Source organism: Loxodonta africana, chromosome 23, assembly GCF_030014295.1.
Source record: "Loxodonta africana isolate mLoxAfr1 chromosome 23, mLoxAfr1.hap2, whole genome shotgun sequence".
Classification (NCBI taxonomy): domain Eukaryota; kingdom Metazoa; phylum Chordata; class Mammalia; order Proboscidea; family Elephantidae; genus Loxodonta; species Loxodonta africana.
In genome coordinates, this window is record NC_087364.1 from 20,658,285 (window position 1) to 20,673,963 (window position 15,679).

Consider the following 15,679-nt stretch of genomic DNA (forward strand, 5'->3'; position numbering starts at 1 on the left):
GATGAGGAATTCACATGTTTAATGTGCTAGACATGTGCTTCTTTGGTGGTAGATGAAAGGGAAAGTAAACTAATTTCTTCTGAGAAGAGTAGCTATCCTGGCCTTGAAAACTTTGAAAAACTTGTCAGAAGTCTTCATTGGGTTGACGATTTTGGGGGGAGGTATAGAGGGTAGGCAGGAGGTCAGGAGGGTACACACACAAACGTATGCACACGTTACGAAATAAGTTTATATGATTTCTCGTTCTCCCTGTAACTTATACAAATGGTTCTCACAAGACCTGTGCGAGAGAGTACAGAGGCAAGGGCCCTCAGGAATGTGATTATCAGAGTTTGAGAATTGGTTGCATCATATTTTTGTTTTCTCAGAGTTAGGAGGACGTTTTGACGCCTCCCCATCCCTGTTCCATTTTGGAGCATCCATACCCACTCAGACCATACCAGACCTTCCCAAGGTGGCTTTGCTTGGTGCTGATGTCTGTTTTTTAAGGCAGCTTTTTGCAACCCTCTGTGATAGATGCTGCAGTGGTGTGATGCCACCCCTGTATCCAAGAATCTTTATATTTTTTATGGAGAACACTTTAGCTTCTGATGGGGTGGTTAAAATCAAAGGAGGCCTCTGCAGAAGGCCTAGACCAAGATTCTTAGACTGGCTGCAGATCAGTGTAGAACCCCAAGTACTGCCAGTCAAGAACCTTAAGCAGAATGGCTTGTCAAAGTGCCACTGCTTGTCGGTCTAACGTAGTATTAGCAGTAGTCAGGAATGCCGGCCGCCTGGTGTGCAGGCCACCGCTCAGCCTGACGCACAGCCTGCTTCTGCAGTGTTTAGGTGCCTCCTGTTTGTTCTTTATGGTTCTAATTTTCCCATTATGAAAATTCACTTGGAGAAAATTCAAGGCCTGTTTATGAAGTCTGTTTTATGAAGCCTTTCTCAGACTCGCCGGCTCTCGATGTTATCGCTGTCCTGATACCCTATACTGTGCTGTAGTGTATGTAGGATAAGCTCTGACACTAACTCTCTCCTGTATAACTTTAAAATTTGTTTTTCAACGATTTCCTACCTTTATGGTGTTGCAGTGGTTAAGCACTTGGCTGCTACCCAAAAGGTCAGCAGTTTGAACCCACCAGCTGCTCTGTAGGAGAAAGATGTGAGGATTTGCTCCCGTCAAGATTTACAGCCTTGGAAACCTTATGAGCAGTTATACTTTGCCGCATAACATTGCTATGAGTTGGAATTGACTCGATGGCAGTGAGTGTGCTGTTTTTTTTTTGTGTGTGTGTGTGTCATAAAAAGCTAATTTTTATTCACAGTGTATTCCCCAGTTGGATTATGATTTTGAAATTGTCCCACACTTTTGTATCTTTCACAGCACTCTAGGTCAAGACTTTGATTTCAATCTACAATGAGAAGTAGAATTCACATTAAGACCCAGTATAGACATAAGTATTGAAACAAAAGTTTCATGAGCCATTGTTTACTCTTACTAGGGAGTTATACTCTGATCTATGTTACTGAAAAAGAAAATACTGATTGTGATGCACTAGATTGATTTTACAACACACTAATGAGTACTACAGTTTGAAAATTATGTTCAACTTCTAGCACAGTGCTTGGTAGAAAATAGTTATTCAGATATTGATTGGATTTTACATTTCCAGAGGACTGTTTGTTATAGAAGCCCTGGTGCCGTGGTGGTAAGTGCTTGACTACTAACCTAAAGGTTGGCAATTTGAACCCACCCAACGGCTCTGTAGCAGAAGAGATCTGGCCATCTGTTTCTGTAAGGATTTCAGCCTAGGAAACCCTATGGAGCAGTTCTACTCTGTCATATTGGATAACTATGAGTTGGAATCGATTTGATGGGCACACAATAACACTGCTTGATAGGAGCTATTATCTCAATGGTTAAGCCTGTGGCTGCTAACCAAAGGTTGGCAGTTTGAACCCATTGGCCACTCTGTGGGAGGAAAGACTTGATGATCTGCTCTGACCCCAGAAAACCTATGGGGCGGTTCTCCTGTCACATGGGGTCGCTGTGAGTTGGAATCAACTCGGCAGCATCCAACAACAATAACAGCAACAATTGCTTTGATGGTGTTTTTATGATGCTTGAAAACTTAGGGCGTAGAGATGATTTGTTTTGTCATAAAAATTGTAATTGCTTTTGACATAGTTTCAGGGAACACAGCATTTCCAGAACAAGTATGTGCTTTAAGCCTTCTCTTGGATTCTTTACTTTTTTTGTAGTTTAAGCGATACAGACTTGCTTCTTACATCATCCTCTCTGCTTTGGATGTATCTTTTTATTATTCACATTCACTTCCCTTTTGCTGTTGCATCCTCCCACCCTCACATAGCTGGCTTCCTGTGCCTCAGGGACTTTTCTCTGTTTCCCAAGGTCACTTCCCTCTCTCACCTCCAGGAAGCCTTTCCTGCCTGATTTGGCAGTTCTCCCCTACGCACTGACCTGACTCGCCCCTTTCAATATTAAACTCATAAACGCTGAGTTGTAGAATATGACTAGAAGTGTGACACTCAGAAGAATGTCTTGGGGTTTCCCCTACTTGTATTAAAAAGAAAGTTGTCTGGGAACTAATTGTTTGTCATAATTATCTACTATAAAAAAAGTATTCTTTTTTTTTAATTGTACTTTAGATGAAAGTTTACAGAACAAACTGGTTTCTCATTAAACAGTTAGTACACATGTTGTTTTTACACATGTTGTTTTGCGACATTGGTTACCAACCCCATGACAGGTCAACACTCCCTTCTCAACCTTGGGTTCCCTATTACCAGCTTTCCAGTCACCTCCTGCCTTCTAGTTCTTACCCCTGGGCTGTTGTGCCCCATTCGTCTCATATTGTTTTATGGGCCTATCTAATCTTTGGCTAAAGGGTAAACCTTGGGAGTGACTTCATTACTGAGCTAAAAGGGTGTCTGGTGCCATACTCTTTGGGTTTCTCCAGTCTCTGTCAGGCCAGTAAGCCTGGTCTTAAAAAAAAAAAAGGACACATCCTTGATGAGTACCTTTTCTAGGTAGATGCTGATCTCTTTAAGTTTTCATTATTTTTTGTTTCTTGCTGTATTTCTTAATGTATTAAGTGCTCTATTTTCATAAACAATGTATAACCCCATTGCCCTCGGATCAATTCCTACTCCTAGCAACCCTGTAGGACAGAGTAGAACTGCCACATAGGGTTTCCAAGGCTGTAATCTTTATGGAAGCAGACTGCCACATCTTTCTCCCACCGAGTGGCTGCTGGGTTCGAACTGCCAATCTTTCAGTTAGCAGCTGAGTGCTTAACCACTGTGCCGCCAGGGCTCCTTAAACAATGTACACCTACTCCTCACTTATTGACTGTCTCATTATCTGACGTTTCCCGTTTGCGGCAATAGTAAACAATCTACTCTCCAGCCATCTTGTGCATTAATGATACACATCTCGAGTGATGAATGCTGAGCTGTGAGGCAAAATTAATGCTGGCTGTAATGGTTAAAGTTATATGTCAACTCGACTGGGTTGTGATTCTCAGTGGTTTGGCAGTTATGTGATGATGTAATTTGGCAGTTACATAATGGTGTTACTTGGCAATTATATAATGATTTAGTCATCCTCCATTTTCACACAGTGCCCTGGTCTTTGGAACCTAACCATGTCAATAAGTGAGGAGTGGGTGTATACTGAATGGAATTACACTTTTCAAGCTGATATGTCTTCGTAGACAATGTCTTTTTTCTTTAAACACCACATTCTAGCTTTATATGTTGGCGATATGGGCCAGGAAACTTCCCCAACTTGTTTTCTTGAAAACACCCCTTGTCATCAGTTTGCTTTTATATACTTTGTATCTGTCTCATAGTGGCAGAGTGAGGGATGTCAGTTGTATGTTTTCCCTGGTTAATTATGTAAAACAGTTATTTAATCAGAAGCAGCCATCTCCCAAGCTCTTTTCTTTTTTCATGTTTTCAGATTGTCTTTGACTTGTCAGCAACACTTAAGATACTGTCTGTCACTTTTATATTATCAAAATAATGGACCCAAGGTATCCTTGCAGTTTCAACTGACTTTTCTTTCACTTGGACATTTATTTCTGGATATGAAAAAGAAGCAGTCCTTGTCTTCAAGAATTCATACTAGATTTAAACAGAGAAGAAAATATTCTTTGATGGTTATGAGATGGGGGAGGGAGGGAGGGTGGGAGGAGATACTCACTAATTACATAGTAGATAAGAACTACTTTAGGTGAAGGGAAAGACAGCACATAATACAGGGGAGGTCAGCACAACTGGACTAAACCAAAAGCAAAGAAGTTTCCTGAATAAACTGAGTGCTTCAAAGGCTAGTGTAGCAGGGATAGGGGTTTGGAGACCATGGTTTCAGGGGACATCTAAGTCAATTGGCATAATAAAATCTACTAAGAAAACATTCTGCATCCCGCATCTGGGGTCTTAAATGCTAGCATGCGGCCATCAAAGATGCATTAATTGGTCTTGACCCACCTGGGTCAAAGGAGAAGGAAGAACATCAAGGACACGAGGTATTTATGAGCCCAAGAGACAGAAAGGACCACATAAACCAGAGACTACATCATCCTGAGACCAGAAGAACTAGATGGTGACCAGCTACAACTGATGACTGCCCTGAGAGGGACCACAGCAGAGAACCCCTGAGGGTGCAGGAGAGCAGTGGGATGCAGACCCCAAATTCTCATAAAAATACCAGACTTAATGGTCCGACTGAGACTAGAAAGACCCTGGTGGTCATGGCCCCCAGGCCTTATGTTGGCTCAGGACAGGAACCATTCCCAAAGCCAACTCTTCAGACAGGGATTGGACTGGACAGTGGGTTGGGGAGGGATGCTGGTGAGGAGTGAGCTTCTTGGATCAGGTGGACACTTGAGACTATGTTAGCATCTCCTGCCTGGAGGGGAGATGAGAGGGTAGAGGGGTTTAGAAGCTGGTGAAATGGACACAAAAAGAGAGAGTGGAGGGAGGGAGCGGGCTGTGTCATTAGGGGGAGAGCAATTGGGAGTATGTAGCAAGGTGTATATGGGTTTTTGTGTGAGAGACTGACTTGATTTGTAAACTTTTACTTAAAGCACAATAAAAATTAAAAGAAAAATTCATACTAGATAAGTTTAAAGTGCTTACTATATTTCCTACTAGTTTTTATTTTCAGATGGTTATTTTTGAGGATAAGGCACTATGAATTTTATTCAGGGTTTTGTTAATGTTTGGCTTTTAATAGACTAAACCCAGTATTTTATTGTTAATATTTTATTGAGATTGGAAGAGCTGATTGATAGAGTCACATGTTGCTAGAAATGTGGGGAATGGGAGGTACTATACACCTAGAGATTTTAAATAGGAGGTGCCCGGGGTTCAGAGAGAGAAGCGTTTCATTTCAAGTCAGACAGCTAGTTAGTTAGTGGCAAGCCAAACCAGACTGTAGCTTTGCTAGTTGAGTGCTATTTTTAATACACCCTGGTCTCTCTACAAGGAGTCCTCATGGTACAGTGGTTAAGCATTTGGCTGCTAATTAAAACGTCAGTGGTTCGAACCCACCAGCCGTTTTGTGGAAGAAAGATGTGGCAGTCTGCTTCTGTAAAGGTTATAGCCTTGAAAGCCCTATGGGGCAGTTCTACTGTGTCCTGTAGGGTGGCTATGAGTTGGAATTGACTCGACGGCATTGGGTTTGGTTTTGGTTGGTCTCTGTAGCAGCTCCATAGTGGATTGATTCGTTCTCCCATGATGTCTTTTTTGTAAAACATTTCCTATTTTGAATAAAACTTTATTTTTAATTAGTAATATTATATTGATAGGACTGTTGACTAAGAAGTATTACCCAATATTAACCTTGTTTTTTAAGCACAACTGTTGAGTTTTTACTTCCAGTGATTTTAAGTTTTATATTTAGAAGTGTTATTTGGTTCTTTAAAAAAAAATCTGCTTAGACTTTAGAGTGTCTTCTTTGCTCTTATAGCCAGATTTTGTTATTTCTTGACATGTATTAAACATTTACTTTGTATCCTGCATCTGATAGTTCTAATATTTAATCTCTTTATGAGTCTGATTCTGCTACTTTTCTGTTGATTTTTATTCATGGCACTTTGTTTTCCTGTGTGGTTTTGTGATTTTTGACTGTGAACTCAAATCTCTTGGAACTTTATTTGTGAGAATTCTTTGTGAGATGGATTGAATTTGTTTTTTTCCAGAGTGAATTTGTAATTCTGCCAGTTGGTGGTGGGGGAAGAACACTGCTAACTCAGGATCTCTTTGAATTAAATTCTCTGCCTGAGATTCTTTTTAAGCTCACACAGCTTTTATGAATTTGGGTCACAAACTTTCATGAAGACCAACTTATAAAACTTTGGAAAATACTTGTTTTTTTTTTTTTTCCCCCTTTCACCCCAGTGCCAAGTCACATTAGGCAAGTATCCTTGCTTTGTTGTTCTGTATGCTGAAGGTGTAGCACTTTGGGGATCCCAGCTTCATGCTCGGGTCTTCTTTTGGACTCCCTACCTTGGGTGAACCCTGAGCTTTAGGGCCAGTTTTCTGCACTCCATTCCGCTGTCAGAAGAGAATCTAAAGATCACTTGTTGTTGGGTACTGTTGAGTCGATTCCAACTCAGCGACTCCATGTGACAGAGTAGAACTGCACCATGGGGCTTTCCTGGCTGTAACCTTTATGGGAGTAGATCTTTAGGCCTTTCTCCCATGGAGGGGCTGGGTGTGTTCAAACTGCTAGCCTTTCATTTAGTAGCTGAGTACTTAACCGTTCATGCCACCAGGGTTCCTTGAAGGTCTCTAGGGTTTGGCAAATACCCTCAGTGTGAAATCTGCCTTTGGTGTTTACTTATCTCACAGGGTTCTCCCATCACTTTATTTTTTGCCTTGTCCGGCTTTTCTATATTCTCACCAGCTCAGTAATTTTTTTTTTTAATTCTAAGTTTCATCTACCTTTTGGTGGTCTTCATGAGAAGTATTATGGGCATCTAATTGCTTCATTGCCGGAGATCAAAGGATAGAATTTTGCAAGACCAGTGACTCCTTGATTGCAAATACCTTCTTTGACCAACATAAACTGCGACTATACACACGGACCTGGCCAGATGGAACACACAGGAATAAAAATGACTACATCAGTGGAAAGAGACCATGGAAAAGCTCAATATCATCGGTCAGAACAAGGCCCAGGGGCTGACTTGCTCATACGGAAGTTCAAGCTGAAACTGAAAAAAATCAGAGCAAGTCCACAAGAACCAAAATATGACCTTGAGTATATCCCACCTGAATTTAGAGACCATCTGAAGAACAGATTTGATGCATTGAACACTAGTGACTGAAGACTAGACGAGTTGTGGAATGACATCATACATGAAGAAGGCAAGAGGTCATAAAAAAAAGACAGGAAAGAAAGAAGAGACCAAGATGGATGTCAGAGAAGACTCTGAAACTTGCTCACGAAAGTCGAGCAGCTAAAGCGAAAGGAAGAAATGGTAAAGTAAAAGAACTGAAGATTTCGAAGGGTAGCTTGAGAAGACAAAGTAAAGTATTAAAATGACATGTGCAAAGAGCTGGAGATGGAAAACCAACAGGGAAGAAACATGCTTGGCTTTTCTCAAGCTGAAAGAACTGAAGAAAACATTCGTACCTCAAGTTGCAATAGTGAAGGATTCCATGGGGAAAATATTAAATGACACAGGAAGCCTCAAAAGAAGATGGAAGGAATACACAGAGTCATTATACCAAAAAGAATTAGTCGATGTTCAGCCATTTAAAGAGATAGCATATAACCAGGAACCGATGGTACTGAAGGAAGAAGTCCAAGCTGCTCTGAAGGCATTGGCAAAAAACAAGACTCCAGGAATTGACAGAATATCAATTGAGATGTTTCAACAAATGGGTACATTGCTGGAGGTGCTCACTCATCTATACCAAGAAATATTAGAAGACAGCTTCCTGGCCAACTGGCTGGAAGAGATCCATATTTATGCCTATTCCCGAGGAAGGTGATCCAACTAAGTGCAGAAATTATAGAACAATATCATCAATATCACATGCAAGCAAAATTTTGCTGAAGATCATTCAAAAACGGCTACAGCAGTATATCAACAGGGAACTGCCAGAAATTCCGGCCAGTTTCAGAAGAAGGCATGGAACCAGGGATATCATTGCTGATGTCAGATGGATCCTGGCTGAAAACAGAGAATATCAGAAGGATGTTTACCTGTGTTTTATTGACTGTGCAGAGGCGTTCAACTGTGGATCATAACAAATTATGGACAACATTGCGACAAATGGGAACCCCAGAACACTTCATCGTGCTCATGAGGAACCTTTACACAGATCCAAAGGCTGTTGTTTGGACAGAACAAGGGGATATTGGGTGGTTTAAAGGCAGGAAAGGTGTGTGTCAGGGTTCTGTCTTTCACCATACCTAGTCATTCTATATGCTGAGCAAATAATATAAGAAGCTGGACTATATGAAGAAGAATGGGCCATCAGGATTGGAGGAAGACTCATTAACAACCTGCATTATGCAGATAACACAGCCTTGCTTGCTGAAAGTGACAAGGACTTGAAGCACTTACTAATGAAGATCAAAGACCAGAGGCTTCAGTATGGATTGCACCTCAACATAAAGAAAGCAAAAATCCTCACAACTGGACCAATGAGCAACATCACGATAAACAGAGAAAAGATTGAAGTTGTCAAGGATCTCATTTTACTTGGATCCACAATCAGTGTCCATAGATTCAGCAGTCAAGACATCAAACGATGCATTGCATTGGGTAAATCTGCTGCAAAGGACCTCTTTGAAGTGTTGAAAAGCAAAGATGTCACCCTGAAGACTAAGGTGCGCCTGACTCAAGCCATGGTATTTTCAGTCTCATCATATGCATGTGAAAGCTGGACAGTGAATAAATAAGTAAGGCCAAAGAAGAATTGACGTCTTTGAATTGTGGTATTGCCAAAGAGTATTGACTATACCATGGACTGCCAAAGAACAAACAAATCTGTCTTGGAGGAAGTACAACCAGCATGCTCCTTAGAAGCAAGGATGGTGAGACTGCATCTTACATACTTTGGACATGTTGTCAGGAGGGATCAGTCCCTGGAGAAGGACATCATGCTTGGCAAAGTAGAGGGTCAGCGGGCCAGAGGAAGACCCTCAATGAGGTAGATTGACACAGTGGCTGCAACAGTGAGCTCAAGCATAACAACGATTGTGAGGATGGTGCAGGACCAGGTGGTGTTTCTTTCTGTTGTGCACAGGGTCACTGTGAGTTGGAACTGACTCGACTGACAACAGTTGCTTCTTCATGATGAATTCTGTAGTAACAGATACTGAGTCTAAAGTAATCTTTTTCTTACAGTACAAAAAATGGTGTCTAAACAGTCAGAAAATGATTTTTTTTTCCATCTATGTATGCCATGTTTCATACAAAACAAATGAATCCAGATACCTACGAAAGCTCTAGAGCAGAAAATCTTAGCCAAGCATCACACCATTCCTTCCTTCTCTTCTTGTAAAAAATCATTGACTTCATTAAAAAAAAAAAAAATTAATTTGGTAGGGTCCTATTTCTCAAGTGCGTGGAGATGAAAAATAATTCAGAGCCATTCCTGTTGAATGTTGACTCGTACTAGGCTCAGTTTAAACATGGGGGAGCTTGATTGACTATTGTATGACATGATAAATTTGTCAGCCTCCATCAGAATCCTCAGGGAATGTCTGTGTTTGAGAACTCTTCTAAAGATGCCTAAACACTGAATAGCAAATTTTTGGTTTGGTGGTTGGTTTTCACCAGTTGTATCTAACTCTTGTTCAAAACTTTTTTTTTTAAACAATATTTTATTGTATTTTAATTAAAGGCTTACATAGCAGTTTAGGTTCCCATTCAATAATTTCTACACAAACTGTTTAGTGACATTGGTTATATTCTTCATAATTCATGAACATTCTCATTATTTCTCTTGTTTTTTCCATTTCTATTAGGTTCTTTACCCCTTTACATTCTCATCTTTGTTTTAAAGCAATTGTTGACTGTTCGGTCTGATAAAGGTGATTTTTTTAAAGGAGTGCAGTACTTGATGGGTGATACTCATTATTTTTTTAGCCCATTTGCTGTTTAGCTACAAGGTGATCACAAGGGTTAGTTTCAGTTCAGGGTTTGAAAAGTATCTCAGGGCAGTAGTCTTGGGGAGTCTTTCTCCTGTAGGTCTGGTTTTTTTTTTTTTTTTTTTTTGAATTTGAGGTTCTATTCCACATTTTTCTCCCGTTCTGTCAGGGTCCATCTGTTATGGCCGTGACTGGAACAGTCGGTAGTGGTAGCTGGGTATCATCTAGTTCTTCTGGTCTCGGGGTAGATAAGGCTGTGGTCGATGTAGAACCTAACTGTATGAACTATAGTATGCCAATTGATTGAGATGTCTCACGAGACTACGGTCCTAATCCTTCAAATCCAGAAATCCAGTCCTGTGAGATGCCTTATTGTGTCTAAGAAGTATCTGTAGCTGTGCCCTTATATACTTTATTATATATGTGAATATGTGTGCATACAGTCACATAGATGCATATGCATACATACGTGCATATATATAAAATAAAAAAATGTACTCATGCATAAATACCTATACACATGTATACATATATACATAGATACATACCCGCATGTGTATTTTTTGGTTGTTATTTTTTGGTTCTTGCTGTTGTTTCAAAATTACGTATGCCATAGCAATTACCAACAGGTCCTTTTTTCTTGTGTACGTTTTAGTGACACCGTTTACCTTTGTGAACACCCTCATTTGGTGTTACCTTTGACTTTTTTTTTTTTTTTTAATTTAAAAACCACTCATCAGAAACTGGGTTGCTTAGTGTACCTTTCAGCGTTGTAGTAGCATTAGGTTAGAGGCAGGGATGTACTGTGAGCATTTCAGCAGGGAACATCTTGAGTCAGCGCCCTGGGAATGCGCCTGCTTGCATTCGCAGAATCGGCTGTACAGCATCATTATCATAGAAACAGATACTTGACTATGCTTCACCTTTGGTTAGGACCATAATAAAGTGAATTCTATTTTCTCTTTGTACTTTGCATCTCGATCTACTGCCTTCACTCCATCCATAACCATAATCCCTCCAACTGTTGGATTGTGCTGCTTGGCGTTTATTGGTTGGCTTGGAGTTCTGTATACCCACAGTAATATGGTAATATCCTGAGAATCATTGATAAAACTGACTGGAAATGATAGAATATTGAGCTAGAAGGGGCTTTAGAAACCTAATCCTTTTATTTTCTAAACATTTTTAGCTTGCAAACCTTAATTCATGTAAAGATTTGAAAACCCAGCAGATAAACTTGGAGCTGGGGATTTAGAAAATCCCTGAGGAGTCTGACTCTTTTATTTTATAAACGAGGATTTTTAAATCCAGAAAGACAATGATCTAGGGCCCTGGCATGGATTGAATTGTGTCCCCCAAAGATGCATGTCCACTTGGCTGGTCCATGATTCCCAGTATTGTGTGATTGTCTGTCATTTTGTCATCTGATATGATTTTCCAATGTGTTATAAGTCTTACCTCTATAATGTTAATGAGGTAGGATTAGGAGCAGTTATGTTAATGAGACAGGGCTCAATCTACAAAATTAGATTGTGTCTTAAATCAGTCTCTTAAAATATAAAAGAGAGAAGCAAGCACAGAGACAGGGGGACCTCATACCACCAAAAAAATAGAGACAGGAGAAGAATGCATCCTTTGGACCCGGGGTTCCTGTGCTGGGAAGTTCCTAGTCCTGGGGAAGATTGATGATAAGGACCTTGCTCCAGAGGTGTCAAAGAGAGATAAGCCTTTTCCTGGAGCTGATGCCCTGAATTTGGATTTCTAGCCTACTAGACTGTGAGAATAAACTTCTGTTTGTTGAAGCCATTCACTTTTGGTATTTCTGTTACAGCAGCACTAGATGACTAAGACAGGCTCTTTGCACTTTATCATACCTGTTTACTCTCCGCAGACTCATAATTGGGTTTTGGTTGTGCTTTGTTGTCAGGAGAAAGAAGGTCTATTTTTTGTATTACAGCTTTCTTTTTTTTCTTATGATTTTCGCCTCTTTGTTATTTTCTAGCGTTTGCTTGAACCTGATCACATTTACTACCATTACTAGCCAGTGAGAGTAGCTTTTTTTTCCTTCTTCCTTCTGGTGATTGGTAGGAAGAGGGAGAAGAGAACCAACAGTTATGGGACGCCTGCCTATGTGCCACACACCTCCAAATGCCTTTCAAAAAGTTAAAGCTCAATTACTTCTTTTGGCCATCCTGTAAAGTAGGTGGTGACATTTTCCTTTTAGAGTTAGGAAGCTGAGGCACAGGTGAACAGAGAGGATAGTAAATAACGAAACTACCATGAGGACAATGTGGGGGTGGAGGAGGGGCATTCTAAGCCAGTGAAGGAAAGTACCACACGGTATACATGGGGACAAGAGGGCCATCTGGGATGGTTAGAGTAGAAGGTGTGTGGCCTGATGCTGCTGCTCTGACACTGGGAGGACAGTGCTTGCATGCCGTTCTGTTCTTAGTTCATCCTAAGGGCCAGAAGTGCCTTCCTCAGGTATATATGCTGGTTTTTTAGTGTTCCAGTTATATGTATGAGATTGTACTTTAGATAACAGCACCTTTTCTTTTGTTTCTTTTTTTTTTGGGAGGGGAAGACTGGAGAGATTATACCAATTTGAATAAACCAATTTTCAGTTTGAATTTTTACACCCATTGTTATTGAATCAAATTCGAACTCATAGCTACCCTATAGGATGGGGTAGAATTGCCCCACAGGGTTTCCAAGGCTGTAATCTTTGAGGAAGCAGTTTGCCAGGTGTTTTCTTCCATGGAGCAGCTGGTGGGTTCAAACCGGTGACCTTGTGGTTAGCAGCTGAGCGCTTAACCACTGCATCACAGGGGCTCCTTTTGAATTTTTAGAGTAGATGGTAAAAATCTGGGCTTACTGATACTTTTCAACATATGTGAGGAAATTTTGTGACAAGGCCCTTGAGCCGACGGGGGTAGGAGTGGGAGCAGCATTCCCACTAGGCAGACACTTTTGTTCAGTGGATCTTGGGGGGTGCTGTAATAGTTGAATAAGTAAATCCGAAATTAAGAAAATAACGAGTGTCATATATATATATACAGATGATGGTTGGCTGGAAGACTTTAGCGAAAATGTCATGTTTTGGTAGAACCTGTCCACTAACTCATCGTTGTTGTTGGATGCTGTTGGGTCAATTGTAACTCATAGTGACCCCATGTGACAGAGTAGAGCTGACCAGCAGGGTTTCTGAGGCTGTATTCTTTATGGGAGCAGATCGCCTTGTCTTTTGTCCCGTGGAGCCACTGTTGGGTTTGATCCTTCAGCCTTTTGGTTAGCAGCCAAGTGCTTAACCGTTGCACCACTAGGGCCGCCTTACCAACTCATCAGATATCTTTAATCAGGACTTAATTTTCAGTCTTGACCTATCAGGAAGTGACTGTGAGGATGCAGTGTTTAACAGAGATGTCGCAGGGTCCGGAACTGAGCCAAATAAGGAAAGAGCAGGTGTGGGATTCTAAAGACTGATGTGTGGTTAACCATATAGTCAGGATAATTGAGGAGGCTTATTGTGTGCGTTGTCTTTATATATAACTCTTCAAAGTGATATTTGGGTATTTTTTGAGTAATATCATATTGGTTATATTTATCTGGTAACACATCAAAAATTCTTGGGAATTTTCAAGGCAAACATATCTAGACTTATCAGAATTGCTTTAATTTATCTTTCAGAGTACATTCTGATTCCACTTAGTACCGGTGTCTGTGATTTACCCGCACGTAGTGCTCAGGGCGCTAGTCCCTAACCCCTCCCTCCTCCATTTTTTATTCAAGGCCTTCGGGTGCTCAGGATTTAGTCGGTCATCTTCCTCAGACTGTAGCACGCTATTATAGTCTGTGCAAGGCCCTTCTTTTGTTGGATTTTATTTTTTTTCCTCTTTATCCTTCATCCTCAATTTCATTTTCCAGTCCACTTCCAGCATCCATTCAAGTATATTTAATATACACCCTTTTAGTCCACTCTCCATGTGTTATGTGTGTGTGTGTATGTATACACACACACGTACACACGCATACATACTAGTGGTGTTTTGTAATTTAACATAATGATTTTGAAGTTTATCCATGTTTATGTATGGAAATCGGATTCATTTATTCTGACGCTACTAGGTAGTATTATCTGTTCCTCTCATGATGGACCAGCTAGATTGCTGTCAGCTCTGCAATCATAAATGACACTGCAGTAAACATTCTTTTTTTTGTATGATATTTAATATGTATTGTTTAAAAAACATTTTTTTATGCTTTAGATGAAGGTTTACAGAGCAAATTAGTTTCTCATTAAACGATTAATACACATATTGTTTTGTGATATTAGTTGTCAACTCCGTGATGTGTCAGTGCTCTCCCCTTCTTGACCTTGGGTTCCCCATTTCCATTCATCCAGCTTTCCTGTCCCCTCCTGCCTTCTTGTCCTTGCCCCTGGGCTGGTGTGCCCGTTTAGCCTCGTATACATGGTTGAGCTACAAGTATTATTGTTCATTTTATGGGCCTGTCTAATCTATGGCTGAAAGTTCAACCTCAGGAGTAACTTTCTTACTGAGTTAAAAGGTATCCAGAGGTTTTTCCTCTCAAGGTTTTTCCAGTCTCTGTCAGGCCAGTAAGTCTGGTCTTTTTTATGTGAGTTTGAATTTTGTTCTTACATTTTTCTCCAGCTCTGTCTGGGACCCTCTATTGTGATCCCTGTCAGAGCAGTCAGTGGTGGTAGCCGGGCACTATCTAGTTGTGCTGGACTCATATTAGTGGAGGCCATGGTAGTTGTGTTCCATTAGTCCTTTGGACTAATCTTCCCTCACTCCAGACGGGTTGGAATCTGGAATATCTTAGATGGCAGCTCACAAGCTTTTGCAGTAAGCATTCTTGTTACCTTTTAGTTCTGTGTGAGAATTTCTTAGATAGGTACCTCAGAAGAATTGCTAAGTCATTGAATATATTCATATTAAATGCACAAAGTTTCAGTTCACCAAGATGGCTGCTCTTAGATGATTGTTGTGTGCCATGGGGTGGATTCTGACTCATAGCAACCCTATCAGACAGAGTAGAACTGCCCTGTAGGGTTTTCTAGGCTTTTATCTTTACGGAAGCAGATCTCTAGGTCTTTTCTCCTGTGAAGCTACTGGTGGATTTCAACCACCACCGTTGTGGTTAGCAGCTGAGCACTTAACCACTGTGCCTCCAGGGCTCCTTGCTCTCAGATTACTGTCCCATTAACATACATGATAAAAAAAACCATTTGTGGTTGAGCCGGGATTCCCATGCATGATGACTCCCTGTGTGCCGGAGTGCTGTTTGGAATGGCTGATATTTTGGAAGTAGATCACCAGACTCTTTTTTTTTTTTGAGGCACCTCTAGGTAGACTCCAACTGTCAAGCTTTCGGTTAACAGCTGAGTGTTAACAGTCTACACCACCCAGGGTCTTTAGGGGCTTTAATTCCTACTTAGAAAAGAAGAACAAGTTAGGAATATTTCTTTGATCCAGTCTTTTGCTCCATGAGAAAGTTTCTGTAAACTACTTTTTAGTCGAATTATTAGAAGCT

The 15,679-nt window shown here is 40.7% G+C and overlaps 1 protein-coding gene across 5 annotated transcripts in view; it reads left to right on the forward strand.

Moving 5' to 3' along the window:
• Window positions 1-15,679, forward strand: part of USP12 (ubiquitin specific peptidase 12) — a 131,940-nt gene that overhangs the window by 36,093 nt on the left and 80,168 nt on the right. The gene's annotated exons all lie outside the window — the stretch shown is intronic.